Source organism: Moschus berezovskii, chromosome 9 (assembly GCF_049115385.1).
Source record: "Moschus berezovskii isolate FMDL1 chromosome 9, NW_MosBer_1.0, whole genome shotgun sequence".
Classification (NCBI taxonomy): domain Eukaryota; kingdom Metazoa; phylum Chordata; class Mammalia; order Artiodactyla; family Moschidae; genus Moschus; species Moschus berezovskii.
This window is the reverse complement of record NC_142468.1, coordinates 100,307,107-100,325,610: the sequence shown is the minus strand read 5'-3', so window position 1 is coordinate 100,325,610 and position 18,504 is coordinate 100,307,107. Positions and strand designations below refer to the sequence as shown.

Here is an 18,504-nt window from a genome sequence, read left to right as displayed (position 1 = left end):
TTATTGCTGTTGCTGTCATTGTTATATTTCCCCAGCAAAATAGCAAGTCCAGTAGAGAAACTATCATCCTAATATATGATTCCCAGAGTATTATCCTTAACATCAGTTTATACTTCTCTATTCCCAGCTACTATCCTTGGACTTGGAAGACTAAGATCAAGTTTAGGAACAAGTTTAGAGAGGAGGACAAGAACATCTGATTTCTACATGCTACCATCTCCTCCTGTTTTCCCCAGATTACAGTCCTATGTGATTGTTGATATATCACTACTATTAAATCTACCAGCTATTCTCAGAAGCCCTTCTTTCCAAAACACCTGGAAGGTTGCATGAATAATTTCTAACAAGCGCCATAGAAATTTGGGCTCCTGTAGCAGGACTCTGTTCACATCTCCAATAGCAATTTATCCATTGCATTGTAATTTTCAACTTGTGTTTTGGCCAGAGTAGAACAGACACTCTGATCCTCTTGAGGTCATGAAGCATGTCTCCTTTATACATCTCTCTAGTGCTTAGATTATTCCTAGCACACTAAGGTCTTTAATAAATGTTTATTGAATAAATAAATGAATGATTAAATCAATTTTAAGTGAATACATCAATGACTTATTAAGAAAAAATTGTCAAATACTTCCAAATCTAATTGTTTTATTAACTCATTTGATGTTTTTTTGATTCTGCTTCATGATTCCTGGCTTTGTTTCCTGGAGTCTTCTTTTGAGATTAAGAATCTCAAAAGAATTCATCTCCAAGAATCTTCTCTGAGAGTAAGAATGGTTGATCCTGTAAGCAGGAGATGACTAAAGTATCTTCTCAGTCCCCTGCTGAGCCTTTAGTTATGAAGATCAAGCAAAAGGCATCGTTTGTCCAAGCCCATGCTTAAGATCTGGTCTATATGACCACCATGTTTTCCCTAAGACATTTCATTACTTGAGTCTTTCTGCTTCTTACCACTGTTCTCTGAGTATTTTACTTAATCATCCCCATCATTATATTCACCCCATGTCTCAAAAATATAGTGGTTTATGTAATTATTCCAGCACCATTTTCTACCTACCCATCAGAGGTGCCAGTCTTGGTGTAGTCAGGAACTATAGACGGGGGAGAAGGTGCCTCTTTCCCCATCCACAACAGAAAGCTTTGTCTTCTATATTTTGGTGTGTGTCAGTTCCTTCCCTGATGTAACAATGAGCTAACTACCACTGCAGGTTGTGACTAAGAAAACTGATTCTCTGGAGGACAGGACCAGCCAGCTAGGAATCAAAACCCTGAGGGAATAATTTAAAAGTTGATGTGTATTTCACCCAAAAAGCATGGAAACACAATTTCTGAATTGCCCACCCAAGGAAAATGGCTAAGGATTAGAGGTGGAAAATGTTGTGATGTGTGATATGCCTTCTAGACTATGACATTCATTTCTAATTTCACTATCCTATAGAACTGTATCACTTAGAGATACTGGGTCATTAGGAAAACTGGGACCTGTCCAAACCGTTATTAATACTACATAATTTTCTTGAACAGTTTATCCATGTTTGCACTGAGGGCCTTAAATGATAATTCTATAACATTTCTAACTTTATTCAATGTCTTCGATATGTGTTTAGTATTAATCTATTCAATACTACTTGTCAGTCACTGTACTAGGCACCAGGTATACAATGATTAACAAGAGAGAAACTGCCCTCATTTCTCTAAATAAGTTGATTATGAATCCTTAAATACTTGTATCACTCACGCAGAAATGTTCTATGATAATTAACATTAGGTTCTATCTCAGTTTTATTCCATCAGCCTGATTGCTATCTCATCTTTCTCAGAATTTTTTCCCCAAATTATCTTCATATTTTACTCTCAATAACCATACCTGATGCTTGTGTAGTGAGGATAACAGAATTTTGTTTTAATTAAAAAAAAAAATACATTCTCACTGATCTGGGGATTCTTCCACAAACTGTTGAAGATTTAAACTGGAAATGAAAAGACACAGAGAGGGCTTAAAATATAATTTGTTCTGAATGGCCTCAAAGGACAAACAGAACAAACATGTATTTTTAGAGAGGTTAGACACAGAAATTTTCAAAAACTTTGTTTTAAATAGTTGAAAAACACTTCACTTTCTTCCAAATTTTTACTAAAGGTACAGGAAGATACGAAATAATAAAAGTATCAGGTTACGTATAAATTCTGACAAAAATAAATGATCACAAAAATAGTAGAAAAAAAAAACATGCTTCTTTCCATCTTTTTTTTTTTTTAGAAGACTTCCTAACTCCATTTCATTGGGCAAGTTAATATCTCTTAGAACTTAATTTTCCTTATCTGAGAACTAGAGATGCTAAGAACATATAGAATTGTTATAAAGTAAAATTGAAAAGCCATATGTCACAAGTCCAGCAGAGTCTGGTGCATATTAGAGGCATAAATTGTAACCATGACAATGAAAAAACAAAAGAAATAATGAGAGTGTCAATAAGACTTAAGATAATATATTCCAAATTCAAGTGAGAATAAACATTGATTAACAAGGAAACACTACCAAATTGACTGTGTTAAAAATCTACCTAAATTTTAGCATGTGGCACGCCCTAGGACTGCTTCATGAAATAGAGACCAGTTGAAGAATCCATGGCAGTTGCCCTGGACCAGAGAACCTGAGTCATCATCCTCTTTCTCTTCCAAATGTTCTTTGAAGGAAAAACAATCACAGTAACATAATTCCAGTAACAAATTAGGAAAAGTTAGAGGTAGATCATATCTAGTCTGTACAGGTATGGTGCCATAAGTGTAAGCTGTGGGAGGAAGGATTGTGACTGTAAGGCAGGCTGGAAGACTCATCTTTCTTGTGTCAGATTTGCTTAGTAATGAGGTCAGCAGTTGAGATAAGAGAAAGACAGATCAATAACAAAGTAGGAGTACTCAAATTTAAATCATGCCAGTCCCTGGAAACTGGACTAGTTGCCAAAATTGGTTCTTCAGGTATATTTTTGAGAAGAAGGTTATAGAGACATCCAAGCAGGATATAGAGTCTAAGTACTTAAGTCCTTGTTTGAGATTGAATTAGAATAAAATAAGTAGTATGAAATTAATAGAAAAGCAATTAGGAACAATGGAAAAGAAAAGTGTGAAAGTTTAAACAAAAGACAATACATGTAGAAAAATGCTCTAAACAATTTTTTTATTAAAATGAAAGCTTTAGGCTTGCATCATTATACAAATAATTTAATTCCCACTTTTACAAACAGTATCTTTTATGTTGTTGCTTTGCTAAATATTCATACAAAGTTTGACTGACAAACATGAGAGTAGATATCCATTTTTATTTCTAATTATATTTGCAGACTCTAAAATTTGCAATATTTTAACCAACTTTAGCATGAAAATTAATAAGCAAAATATATGCCTAATTTAAAAAGCACAAAGGACTTATATGACTAAGTGACAATTTCCGCTAGAATACATGAATAACTTGAATAAACAGAAAGAGATAACATAGTCTTGAATAGACAAAAGTAATACTGAAAAATGATAATTTTTCTTAATATATAAACAGTACAAAGCATATTGAACATATTTTGGGGATACTAAAAGAATTATTCCAAACTTCAAATCTGAAAAGAAATATACTAAAAAATCAAGATATTTTGTAATGCAAAAAATAAACTATCATGTGGCATTGTCATCAAAGTAGAAAGAACTATTAAAGGAATAATACAGTAACCTATCTGAGAAATAATAAAATTCATTAGTCAGCACAACAGATTTTGGCCTCAAATTAACTAGGAGATGACAAATAATTTGATGAGTTGTGTTGAAGCAGCTCGCTGACCACTTTTGAAAAAGTGAAATTGGATCTTGTGCCTTATGGTCCATGCTCGGTCACTGTAGTCTTGTCCAGCTCTGTGACCCTGTGGATGGAAGCCCGCCAGGTTCTCTGTCCCTGGAACTCTCCAGGCGAGAGCAATGGAGCAGGCTGCCACGCCTTCCTTCAGGTGATCTTCCCCACCCAGGGAAGGAACCTGAGGCTCCTGCATTCTGGTTGAGTGGCTCTGGTTCTCTGCAAAAATAAATGTTATAAACCATTGTAAGCAAGTAAAGCCTAACAGGAACAGCCTTCTGGAAACATTTAAGTGATGTTAAATATAGCAGAGGAAAATATTTATATTTCTTGAGTATAGTTCATGGATATTTTTTCATCATTAACTGTCTTACCACATTATTGACTCCCATTTGATTTTCTATTATGCTTAGACCTACAGTTCCTTTCTCCCAAATGTTTTCCTTCATAATTATCTTGTCCTTTTCCCCTCAGTCTCTCTCTCTCTCTCTGATCTCACACTGCTCACCCCCACATCAGAAATTCTCTTTGATATGAAAACACTTTAAGTATTAAATGGATAAATTAATTTTTGAGGCTAAAGATACAAGCAAGGAGTTAGCATTTTAGATTTGATGTCTAAAATTCCTAAGTAAACCTTTTAATATAATACATACAGATCAACTTTAAAAGAATAACATTCTACTTAATCAAGTGAGAATGACTCAGTTTCTAGTTTCTAAATTAGGTTGGAAGTTTCAATGCAATTAAAAATTAAGTTAATTTTAGTGACAGAACCACATATACATTGACTCCCTGGGTCACCAACAACCTATGCTTGTAAATTTACATTGGAAGAGTTTGAGTCCTAGTCTTTGACCTGCATGAAGAAGTTCAGCTTCACTTGCCAGTAAGGAATACATCAAACTGCACAGAGAAATAAATTGTCCTATGTATTGGACAGAATACCATACAACCCAAAGTATTTTACATAGGAAAGTAGTTTGTCCTATGTGGTAGCTCAGATGGTAAAGAATCTGCCTACAATGCAGGAGACCTGGATTCAATCCCTGGGTCAGGAAGATTCCCTGGAGAAGGGAAGAGCTACCCACTCCAGTATTCTTGCTTGGAGAATTCCATGGACAGAGGAGTCTGGTGGGCTACAGTCTATGGGATGAAAAGAATCAGACATGACCAAACGACTAGCATACTCGTTTTGTGCTAAAGAGATGAAAAAATTTTAAATTACTGAAACTTCTATCATCCTTAATACTTTTGCCTTGAAAAGTGAAAGTGAAGTCACTCAGTTGTGTCCAACTCTTTGTGACCCCATGGACCGTAGCCCGCCAGGCTTCTCTGTCCATGGAATTTTCCAGGCAAGAATACTGAAGTGGGTTGCCATGCCCTCTTCCAAGGGATCATCCTGACTCAGGGATCAAGCCCGAGTCTCCTGCATTGCAGGTGGATTCTTTACCACTGAGCAGAAGGGGCTGATAATTGAATTGCTTTATTCTGATCCTAGAACCCACAAAATACATGAGCTCTTAAATAAATGATGAAAGACAGAATGATAAATAGAAAGATGACAGACAATTGATAATGATAGTTTGATGATTACAGATGGACAGATAGATGATAGATGATAAATAGATCAGAGAAAGATAAACTTCTCATGAAAAAACAATTGCATTTAAAAAACAATTGTTCTCTTATGGTGTAAAATCCTTTGATAGGAAGATATGCTCTGTGTCCTTAAATCTTCAAACACTGACACTATAACAGTAAAGCCAACCTGTACTCAGTTATCACCAGCTGGTAAGATCATAAGGATTGAAAAATATTTAGATAATAAGAGAAAACACTTATATTGTACTTACTATGTGCCAGTTATTGCTCACATTTAATTCTCATACAAGTCTTATGAGATAGGCTGTCATCTTTATTCCCACTTTAGAGATGAGGAAACTGAAGACCAAAGAGAGGAAATAACTTGCCCAAGGTGATGGAGCTTGTGACTGGCATTACTACTTGAACCTAGGAAATGGGAACTCAACTTTTTAAAATCAATATTCATGCTTCTGGGGTTGATGGCATCAAAGTCACCATATCTTCTTTCTCATTGGAAAGTCTTAAACCTTCTGCATAGTCAAAATACTGTATCACTTTTTTGCTAATCATGAAGGGTTTATTTATGTTTTAATTATATATAATATTTGGAGAGAAAGACTACTGTTGCAACTGGCAAGATCATCACAACATACAAGTTGCTGTCCATCTTTGCTCAAATTTAATTTACAATGAGAATGCAATAGCAAGTGATGTGGTACTGATCACTAGTCTAGATATCATTTTTATTTGCCATGAACTGACAATCAAATAGAGGAGGTCCACTCAAAAACTTACAATCACAGTTCTCTGAGATAAGGGTAAACAAGTCCAGGAGAGTCAGGAACACCTTCCCACACAAGGTCATCACTGAGGGGGATTTTGGAATGTGAATTAGAGCTAACCTGAAGATGACCCTGCAGGGTGTGGGCGCAGAAAAGTGGACAAGGCAGGAAGTGAATAGTGAATCGAATATATGATGCAAATATAGGATGTAAATCATCACAGCATCCTCTATGTCAACAAGCTTGATGTGATTCAGCACAGAATCCATGGATGGAAGTGTCAGGAATTGCGAATGAAAAGGAAGAGTTTCTCATGTCATAAAATAGCCTGTGAGTTAAGTTGAAGTGTTGGAATTTATTTTGGATGACTTGATTATAAGTAAAGATTCCCAGGGTAGGAGGACAGCAGGAACAGGAGGTGGTAAAGAACACTTGCTAAAAGAGGTCTGAAACTGAGTTTTCCTAGATTCAAATTCTACCTCTACTACAATTCTTGCTAGCACTATGACTTTAGGAAAGTTACTTAACTCCCTTTGCCTGTTTTTTCAAATGCAAAAGGTGGATAAGATTAATATATACCTCATAAGTATTGTAAAGATTACATATGTGTTCCATATAAAGCACTTATGTACATAGCACAGTGTTAAGCGAATATATAATTAGCATTACCTGTGACTGGAGGAAGGGAAGCCTGTACAGCAGCCAACTTAGGACACTAACCTTCTCACCGTGTCCATCTCCTAATTCCCATTTATATTCATTTCCAAACTTGTCAAAATCTTAGAAAATACATCTACTTCTGCAACAAACCTTTCAAATACATTTTTAGCTGAAATAAGAACAATGTTTTTCCAGTAGTCATGTATGGATGAGACTTGACCATAAATAAGGCTGAGTGCTGAAGAAGATAAATGTTTTTGAACTGTGGTGCTGGAGAAGACTCTTGAGAGTGCCTTGGACAGCAAGGAGATCAAACTGGTCAATCCTAAAGGAAATCAATCCTGAATATTCATTGGGAGGACTGATGCTGAAGCCGAAACTCTAATACTTTGGCTATCTGATACGAATAGCCAAATCATTAGAAAAGGCCCTGATGCTGGGAAAGATTGAAGTCAGGAGGAGAAAACAACAGAGAATGAAATGGCTTGATGGCATCACCGACTCAATGGATGTGAGTTTGAACAAGCTCCGGGAGATGGTGAAGGACAGGGAAGCCTGATGTGCTGCAGTCCATGGGGTTGCAAAGAGCTGGACACTACTGAGCAACTGAACAAAAAAGAACAATGTAGTTTATGTCCCTGCAAGGCTTTCTTTAGGAGTCAAGCAAGGATACCCAAAGATACTTATACAGCTGTTTCATTTTTCCTAAATAGTGACTATCTCAACTTTATTTTGAATCTACCTCAGTAGCCCATGAAATTAATCCAAGTCTAAGGCTCAAGAGCCTTTCTACTATCTTCATTAGGGGAAAGAGCACAGAAATTGAAAAACGGCTTGACTCATAGCTCGGCTTCTTACAGGCTGTGTGATTTAAGATTGTCCTCACTTCTATTAACTTCAGTCCTCCTCTGTGAGAGAACAATTCCACAAATGCTGAGGATCAAGTCAATTAACAGATATAGAAACAATGTGATCTGCAAATCTAAGTCAAGATCATTTTCATGATGGAATTTCAGGAGCATCAGTATGAGACTGGTGCAAAGTCTACCTTTTCAGGAGCATTAGTATCAGACTAGGTCAAATTTGGCCTCTCCACAAAGATGCCAAAGGTATATAGGTATAGGTATAGGTATAATGGAATCTATGCTGCTATAGAAACAGTGTTGCTACTATTCCACAGACCTACCTAAATCATTTCAAATAGAACAAATAGCAAGATTGCAACTCCCTAAAATTTTCTGAGAGAAAAGGCTGTCTTAGTTTCTCCTGTTAGCAATTTGCAAATGACAGAGACCAAACATTCTGGACCTTTTTCCTAACAGTAAGCTCCATCCCACAGCAAATTCTTTCTTTATACAATAGTGTCTAAACAAAAGTAGAGTTGAAACATCTGCAAATGAGTTAATGTAACACAATGCAGACTATACACGCATTTCTGTATTTCACACAGCAGAAATATTTATTTGTCCTTTCACTTAGTAATTGCTCAATCTCAGATGGTAAAGAATTTGCCTGCAATGCAGGAGACCTGGGTTCAATTCCTGGGTCAGGAAGATCCCCTGGAAAAGGAAATGGCAACCCACTCCAGTATTCTTGATTGGAGAATACCATGGACAGAGGAGCCTGGCAGGCTACAGTCCATGTGGTCACAAAAGTCGGACATGACTTAGCAACTAAACAGTCACTTTGTAATTATTTATTGAGCATTTCTGGTACTGTGTTGTGAACATAAAAAGATGAATAAAAACCTATTCTTGACATAAAACCATTCATTTTAGAGTAATACCTTTAAAAGACTTTCTCAAAGCCTTATAGATTAATGTAAAATCTCAAATCTAAATGTAAAGATGGTGAAGGACAGGGAAGCCTGGAATGTTGCAGTCCATGGGGTTGCAAAGAGTGAGACACGACTGTGTGACTGAACAACAATAAGTAAAAATAATCTGAGAGGTCGCTTGACTTGCTTTATGCCACTTCTTTAACCACTGGTGAAACAAACGAAATGCAGAGAGGAAAATGAATTATCGAGGTTCCACTGTTAGTGGTGAAACTAGGACTAAACTCCAACTGAATAATAGGATAGACGCTTTAAACTGCAATAAACTTCTTCCTTAATTAACAGCATTACTAGAACAAAAATTACAAAGTGGATGAAGAATTTAAGATTTCCCTTTATGCGTGAATATGATTTACATCAATAACATTACCTCTGTCTCTTTCACCAGTTGTTAACCTGGCATTCCAGGTAAAAACTTACTCTGGCTGTCTTCCTGAGTGTGGTCTCACGACATGGATTTGGACGACCTGAGATCTTCTTGGATCAATAAAATTTTCTGAGATAAAAATGTGACATATATCCAGATATCCACACTAAAAAACTGAGATCTGTATAGTGATGCTTCTTTTATGTATGTGCCACATTTCACAGAAAGGACTACCCCACAGCCTAAGATAAAGTCCTGAGTTTGATAATCTGTTTGTTTTTCTTCTCTCTCTTTCTCCCTTTCTTTCTCAAAGACAGAACTTCATGAGTTTAAAACCATGCCATAGCTTCTGATCTTGGTCTGCAAGAACTTCTTTCTATATTCCTGTCTGCCAAAAGAAAGAAACCATCAGCAATCTTGATGCCTCATCACAACCCGGAGGGAATTGTGGGGCCAGTGATTCGGTAGCAGCTGGAAAGACAAAGTACAAGTGTAATAACCTCTAAACCGCTCTGTATAAAACTATATTGAAGGCTACATGATAAATAACTAGGTAATAAGTACACAGGCCATTTCCACAGTTTTACACAATTTACTCAAAATCGGGGCAAGAGAAGGGAGAAGGGGATTCTCAGTATCACTGTATTGGTCCCTTTCTCAGCTATAAATATTTGCTTAGAAGACTAATAGAATATTTTACTTCATTTTAAAATTTGCAGAAGTTCTGGAAGATAAGCAAAGTGTTTAACAGCACTATGAAGACAGTCCTATTAGTACATGAACCAGCTTCTTAGGGATCTGGGTCAGGGAGGCTTGACTCGAGTTGAGGGTTACACCACTAAAATTGAGTATAAAATTTACTCAGTGAATTACAGTGTGAACTTTCAGATCGAGGCTAAAGTTCCGTGTGTTTGAATGGTACCACCATACACCATGAAAGATATAATAACCCAAATAACGTGAAAATGCACCTTGGCTAGTGATTTTTCTGAGGCAAAAAGCACTTACGTTGCAGCATAAAAAAAGTGTCTTTTGTTGTTGTGTCAACAGTTGATTGTTCTGTGATAGGGCTAGAGTAACGATAAAGGGGTGTTTAGTTAATGTAGCAGTATTGGTTGATTAGTGTGACAACTGTACCATAGTAATGTAAGAAAATAATGATAGAGGAAATGAAGTGGAGTATACAGAAACTGTCTGCACTGTCTTTGCAACTATTCTGTAAATTTCAAACTGCTGTGAAATTTTAACAAAATACTTAGATTTTAAAAAGATGGTATAAAAGCCTTGAAAGTACTGAACACTGTTTAATATTCCAAATGTGATTATTTTTACCTAATTTTGAGTACACATATATCACCTAACATGAAATTTCCTAAATCAAAGCTAGTTGCAGTATGAATGAAGGAGTTATCAGGAGTTTTATTGTCATGTGGCAGGGGTCTAGGGTTAAAATCTCTAATTCCTCCTTATTTCCTTTGATTCTCTAGGGTCAAAAAATTGTAGAATCTTCTTTCAGCTTTTATTTCCCATTGAACAGAACAGTTAGCAATAATGTTAATATAACCAGTCAGTTTTTAGTAAGTTCTGACCACCTGTAGACACAATTTTTAGAACATTACAAGTCTTATTTTTTGTTATCATTTCAAGTTGTTTATTTGTTTAAGCTTCCTGAGAACCCTGTGGGACAGATACTATTATTTTCCTCATTGAACAACGAGATATAAAGAGGTTAAGTCACTTGTCCTCTGGTAAATGGTAGAGCTAGAACATGACGAAAATGTCCAACTCCGGCATCCACACTTCTCACATATCTACTCCCCCAGCCACCTGGGCTCACATATTGTCTTCAAATACTATTCACCTCCTCCTGGTGAATATTGAGAGCCTTTACAATTAGATATTTGGGTGACCTGTTGATGCCTGGGGGAACCCCCAAATAGCAAAATGACTACCACATTTCCAAGCACATAATAGACTTTCAGCAAAGAGCTGCTCAATCAATGAATGGATAATAAATTAATAATGAGTTCACAAAGGAATAATGAATGAATGAATATAAAAGGATCCAAAAATAGGATTTATTTATTAAAGGAACATCTGCCTGGAAATGTTTCCTCTAGATGAGGAGTAAACACTGTGATAGCACGCTGACTTCTTTTCCATAACACTGAATAATTCCTAGGGCTCTAAAAGGGAAGGAATAATTTGACCATAAGAAAGCTTCCGTTTCTCCCAAATAAATGACTCTGTAAAACTATATTGAAGATGACTTGGTAAATAGCTAATTAAAATTCAAATCATTCCTATATAGTTGTGCACAATTTGCTCAAAGTTGGCACAAGGTAAAGGGAAGGATGGTACTCAGAATTACTATTTTGGACCACTAATCCTACAACAACAAAGAAAACCTTGCTTTTCTTATTATTGGCTTCCTTACTTTATTTTTACTATTATTGACTCATTCACAAGGTGTTTAGAGCTAGGCCATAAATGTGCAGTCTTGGCTCCCACGTGTTCTGGAAATGTGAAGTCGAGAATCCTCCCATGACTTCACGGATCAGATTTGTCTTTGTCATCTCTCACTTATTTCAGTACCCAAAGGACTCCCAGAGCTTGAAAGAAGGGGCAGACCCAGCTCGAATATCTGTGGGACTTAAAGCAAGAGTACAAATAGAACCCATGTACCATGTCTAAAATCTATTGGTCATTTGTGAAATCTAACACAGGTACAAATGAACTTATCTACAAAATAGAAAAAGAGTTACAGAAAATAAATATCATTTCAAGGGAATAAAGGAGGGAATAGACTGGGAGAGCAGAGAAGGCAATGGCAACCCACTCCAGTACTCTTGCCTGGAGAATCCCAGGGACAGGGGAGCCTGGTGGGCTGCCGTCTATGGGGTCACGCAGAGTCGGACATGACTGACATGACTTAGCAGCAGAAGCAGACTGGGAGAGAGGGGAGATTTAATTGGGAGGTTAGGATTGACATATAAATACTACTATAGAAATATATAACTAATAAGGACCTAATGTATAACACAGGGAACTCTATTCATCACTCTGTAATGACCTATGTGGGAAAAGAATCAAAAAGAAGAGCGTGTATATGTATATGTATAACTGATTCACTTTGTTGTACAGCAGAAACTGACACAGCGCTGTAAATCAAATATAATCGGGAGGATAAGGGGAGGAGGGAGGTGGGAGGGGGGTTTGGGAGGGGGAACTCATGTACACCCGGGGCGGATTCATGTCAATGTCTGGCAAAACCAACCAATATAATATTGTAAAATAATTAGCCTCCAATAAAAATTAAAAAAAAATATCCAACAAATTTTTAAAAAAAACTATGAATCAAGGTAACAAAATTTAAATGAGTTTTAGTTTTATCATAGAAAATAATGTTCTCATACTCGTAACTAACTACTGGAAGGCCAGGTTCAAATTTAAAACCCATCAGACATGGCAGTATGGATATAGCAAGTTTTGGTTCTCAGTCCCCAGCCCACATTTTCTGGTTCCAAATCCCAATACAAGAGATCTCTCATGTATGAATGTTGATTCTGCAGCTCAGATGTCCAGGCTCTAGTCACACACTTTGCACTCACTGCCCTTCAGTCCGAAGGTGCACACAGAAACAGTGCTATGATTCAGCCTCAGGGAGGTAAACCTGAAGAAGCTCAGGCAAGCCAGCCATGGAAGTGGGCTTAGGGCATGTGAATTGTGAACTCTGTGTATGCATGCTTGCTAAGTCACTTCAGTTTTGTCTGACTCTTTGTGATCCTATGCAATGTAGCCCACCAGGTTCCTCTGTCCATGGGATTCTACAGGCAAGAATACTGGAGGGGTTGCCGTTTCCTTCCCCAGGGGATTTCCCGACCCAGGGATCAAACCTGTTATCTTTTATGTCTCCTACTTTGGGAGGTGGGTTCTTACCACTAGCGTCACCTGAGAAGCCCTGTGAATTCTGTAGATAATATCAACCATGCATAGTCTGAAAAACAGAAATTTTATAAGGCTATTAATAAAACATTTTGGTGGTGCTAATGATAAAGAACCTATCTGCCAATAAGGAGACATACAGGACGTGGGTGGGTTCAATCCCTGGGTCAGAAAGATCCTCTGGGAAAGGTCATGGCGACCCAGCCCAGTGTTCCTGCTGGAGAGTCTCATGGACAAAGACTGGCCGGCTGCAGTCCACAGGGTCGCGAAGAGCCGGACACACTGAAGCAACCAGCGCTCAGCAGAGAGCTGATAACGCAAAGGCAGTATCCTGCTTTTCTGAATATCATACGTCCAGTTCCAGATATCAACAGGACTTTTAAAATGTGGTCAGAACACAGGAAATCACATGTTGGGTCATGTATGTCTGTGTGTACACATACACAATACATAAGACAACAGAAACTTTCTGATTGCCAAATTATCCCCTCAGAGCCCTAGAAACTATGACGCGTTATGGATAAGAAGTCAGCATGCCTTCACAGTGTTCACTCCTCATCTAGTAGAAACATTTCCAGGCAGGTGTTCCTTTCGTAAATAAATCCTATTTTTGGATCCTTTTATATTCATTCATTCATTATTCCTTTGTGAATTCACTAGTAATTTATTATCCATTCATTGATTGAGCAGCTCTTTGCTGAAAGCCTATTATGTGCTTGGAAATGTGGTAGTCATTTTGCCATTTGGGGGTTCCCCCAGGCATCAACAGGTCACCCAAATATCTAATTGTAAGGCTCTCACTATCCACTGGGGAAGGTGAATAGTATTTGAAGACAGTATGTGAGCGCAGATGCCTGGGGGAGTAGAACAGAGAGTGAGAAGTGTGGACGTTGGAGTTTGACATCCTCATCATGGTCCAGCTCCACTATTTACCAGAGGACAAGAGACTTAACCTCTCAATTATCTCTTTGTTCAATGAGGACAATAAAATAATAGTACCTTCCCCACAGGGTTCTCAGGAAAGTTAAACAAAATAATGCTTGTGATTTCCTAAGGCCTTCAACTTTCCTATGAAAGAGAGACATCAGCAAGAGGGGCTCTGGCAGTTATCTGATACAATAAGAAAGCCTGGAGCTTCATGTGCCCGCAATGTTCCTGCAATGTGCCTGGCTGACTGTCAGCACCACTTAGTCCCTCCTGTCAACTCATACACTACTCTGACTGGCAGTTTCCTCATGTCAGCCCTTCTGGATGTCTATGGTAGACAATAGTTCTCTGTGGAAATATCACGGAGTGAAGGGAAAGAGGAGGGCGTAATCTGTACCAGGATGCCATGCACCCTCATTCATCCTGTTAAGAAATCACCCAAGTGGTAACTTTGTTCCTGGTCTTTGAGAATTCCTTCTGTAACCACATACACACACACACACACACACACACACACATATAAACAGTTTCTTAAACATAAAGTCAGTAACTCCCAGCATAAAAATGAAAATCCAGTCTTTATTCCAATGTAAAGAAAACTCTTATATGATGAGGAGTGTTGCAAATTATCTAAAAAATCATGGTATTAGGTAGAATTTCAGACATTTTTTTCCTGAAGTATGCTTTTTAACTAAGTAATCAGAAAAGCCTCCCTATAGCAATTGGGAAATAAAGAAAACAAATATAAAAATATTCTTCAAAGTCCATCTATTATTATTTAGTAAATAGAATAAATTCCTTCCATAGGCATAAAAAGTTGCAAAGAGCCTTATGTCATAGGTTTGTTATAGTTGTTTTATCGCTGTCATGTCTCACCCTTTGCGACCCTGTAGCCTTCCAGGATCCTCTATCTATGCGATTTCCGAGGCAAAATACTGGAGTGTGTTCCCATTTCCTTCTTCAGGGGATCTTCTTGACCCAGGGATCGAACCCACATCTCCTGCTTGGCAGGCAGATTTTGACCACTGAGTCACCTCAGTTCAGTTCAGTTCAGTTCAGTCGCTCAGTCGTGTCCGACTCTCCGCGACCCCATGAACCACAGAACGCCAGGCCTCCCTGTCCATCACCAACTCCCGGAGTACACTCAAACTCATGTCCACAGAGTCGGTGATGCCATCCAGCCATCTCATTCTCCGTCGTCCCCTTCTCCTCCCACCCCCAACCTTTCCCAGCATCAGAGTCTTTTCCAGTGAGTCAACTCGTCGCATGAGTTGGCCAAAGTATTGCAGCTTCAAGATAATCTTAAATATAAATGTTCTGGTGAATATTTTTTTAAGGATCTGCTAGGTCTCACGATCCTATGCAGGTAAAATTGAAATAAAGCAGTTAGTTCATCTGATTGTATTAATACTCTTCCTGGGGAGAAAAAATATTAATTTAGACTTAATAAAGTTTCTAGCTTTCTTGGTTAATTATACTTTTTCTACATGATCTTGGGAAAGATATTATTTAACAAAATTGAGTTGGTAAAAACAAAGTTGAATAATATTACTTACTTTTCAAAGCACTTCTGGGCAGAGCAATATTTCCTCAATGGTAGGAACCAGGTAGGTGGGTGCTTTAAACCATAGTTCATTTCTTTCTCTTTTTCCTTTAGAGTTCAGAGCTCTTAAACATTGTGAACAGTTAAAGAACAATCTTATCAATTCTCTCCCAATAATTCAGCTAAAAGAAAAACTCTAGGTGAAATGGAATGCCTCTTCTAAAGAATTCTCTACAGCAGAATGCTGAGAGCTTCCCTCACTCCAGCACCCTTAGACTTTCTTTCCTTTACACATAAATTTCATTAAGAGCTTATGTTCAATCAAACGAGTTTTTCAACTGCATTTCTAAAAATTGGCACAATGCACAACATAGCTCCTGGGTGAACACTAATACGCAGGCTAGTTTGTGATGTTTTCAAGATTTGTTGTGGACAAGACAAAAGGGATTCACATTGCCTTGGACTCTGATGAGACCTCAGAAGGAACTTCTGGACACCAGGAAATGTTATACCCTAGAGGAGTAGGACACAAAAGGAGCTGTACAATCTCCTTTCATTTGAAAAGAGCTTAAAAGGGAAATGAATAAAGGAAGACCACTTATAGGCAAAAGGTTAGAATAGTTGATCTTTCAACGTGTCCCTTTGACCCTAGTACTCAATTCCTATTATCATTTGTGGGCCAGTAAACACTACTGAGAGTCAGACATTACTGAGCAACTTCACTTTCACTTTTCATTTTCATGCATTGGAGAAGGAAATGGCAACCCACTCCAGTATTCTTGCCTGGAGAATCCCAGGGACGGGGGAGCCTGGTGGGCTGCCATCTATGGGGTTGCACAGAGTCGGACAAGACTGAAGCAACTTAGTAGCAGCAGCAGCAACAAATACTACTGAGGTCCTTGCTTAATAGTTAACAGCTGATAAAGTCACCTATGCCTCCCAACTATAATCAAGAACAATGCATTATAATTTTTATACTACCTTCTCTTTTATACCAAAGTCATCAAATTTGTTCTCATGCATGTACTCAGGTACAGGATGAGTTAAGAGTGTGTTAAGAAAGAATATATTTTCTAAATCACCTCTTCCTGTTCATTCTTTGACATGTCATGACATGACATGTTTTTTTCTCAGCTTCTTCATGGCTGTCTTCATATCAGTGTTTCTGAGAGTATAAATGAGGGGATTCAACATAGGTGTGACCACTGTGTAGAAGACAGAGAAAACCTTGTCCACAGAGAAGCTGCAGAAAGGTCTCAGGTAGATGAATACACATGGCACAAAGATCAGACTGACCACTGTAAGGGGGAGGCACAGGTAGAGAGTGCCCTGCTCTGACCCTGGTGGAAGCGAGTTCTCAGGGTGACCAGGATGACAGCATAAGAGAAGAGCAAGACCAAGAAACAGACAAGAGACAACAGACCACTGTTCGAGACCATCAGCACCTCTACTACAGACGTGTCTGTGCAGGCTAGCTTGATGACCTGTGGGACATCACAATAGAAGTTGTCCAGTTTATTGGGCCCACAGAAGGGCAGCTGAATGACCAGTGTGACCTGTGTGATAGAGTGGACAAAACCCCCACACCAACAGGCAAAAACCATCTGAAAGCAGAGCTGGCGGTTCATGACTGTCAGGTAGTGCAAAGGATTACATATGTTAACATACCTATCGTAGGCCATGGCTGTCAGCAGAAACATCTCACTGGCTCCCAGAAAGTGCAGGAAGTAGATCTGGGCCAGGCATCCTGAAAAAGAGATGATCTTGTCCTCCTGTAGAAAATCTCCTAACATCTTGGGCACAGTAACACAGCTCAGGCATAGGTCAATGAAGGACAGGTGGCCCAAAAAATAGTACATAGGGGTTTGGAGCAGGTGAGTATCAACTCTCACTGTTACCACTATCAAGAGGTTTCCCAGGACAATGGCCATGTAAAACAACAGAAATATTAAGAAGAGAAATAGCTGCAGCTCCAAGGATGATGATAGACCCAGAAGAACAAATTCTGTCACCTTAGAATCATTTTCTTTTTCATCAGGTCAAGAATACCAAGTGACCTAAGAAAGATGAACTAAATTAGAACAAGAGAGATTTAAGCTAGACAAAAGGAAAAAAAAAAAATGAGGTAGCTGGAATAATTCAAGAAATGGGAATTAGGATCTAGATGGGTTACGTTAGAATTAAGTAGGCTCAGGACAGAATTGGCACGAATCCAGCTGTTGCTGTATTGTCGCTAAGTAGTGTCCAACTCTTTTGTGACCCCATGGACTGTAGCCAGCCAGCTTCCTTTGTCCATGGGATTTCCCAGTTGACGAACCCACTGCAGTGGGTTAGCATTTCCTTCTTCAGGGGATCTTCCCACCCCGGGGATTGAACCTGCATCTCCTACATTGTCAGATGGATTCTTTACTGTTGAGCTTCCAGGGAAGCCCCCATGAATCCAGTGCCTTCTGTTATGTAAGTTTGATCCTATCTTATCCAAATCCTGTAGTCACCTTCCAAAATACTACTATCCCTAGAATTCCCTGATGCTGTGGGAATTTCACGGTTCTATGAATGCTTCTAAGTGTATAAACAGAGAACAAGTCTCAAATGGTTTCTTAAATTTAAGATTGATAAAAGTCAGTGTATAGAGAAAAAGAGTATGAACAACAGGAGGTATAAAAAGGTTTTCAGAGTCAGAAAGAGGTGTAAGGGAGGAGACTGGAGATCTGAGAAACTTACATCATTGCATATCAGGATCTATGCAGTTTCAAAGAAAAAACATTTTACCCTGCTCTTCATTCCACCAGCCCCTTCTTCATAGTCTCAGGCGAGCAAAATGAGAAATCCTCAGATGACCATCAAAGTTGCCCTGTCTGTGCCCTAATGGTGTTCTTATGAGTCAAGCCCTAACTGAGGGCTGGCTGTAAGGACTGGAGAGATCTCCTCTCCCTTGGGCTTTGTCTGTATCTGAAGCTTTTATGGTCCTTATGCCACCATTCAGTAATGAGCCCTGGGATTCCCTGGGCTGCTGTT

The 18,504-nt window shown here is 38.4% G+C and overlaps 1 pseudogene; it reads right to left on the bottom strand.

Annotated features, from left to right (window-relative positions):
* Positions 1–16,593: 16,593 nt before the first annotated feature.
* LOC148776661 (olfactory receptor 4Q3-like) lies at positions 16,594–17,536 on the bottom strand (annotated as a pseudogene).
* Between the last annotated feature and the right edge of the window lie 968 nt (positions 17,537–18,504).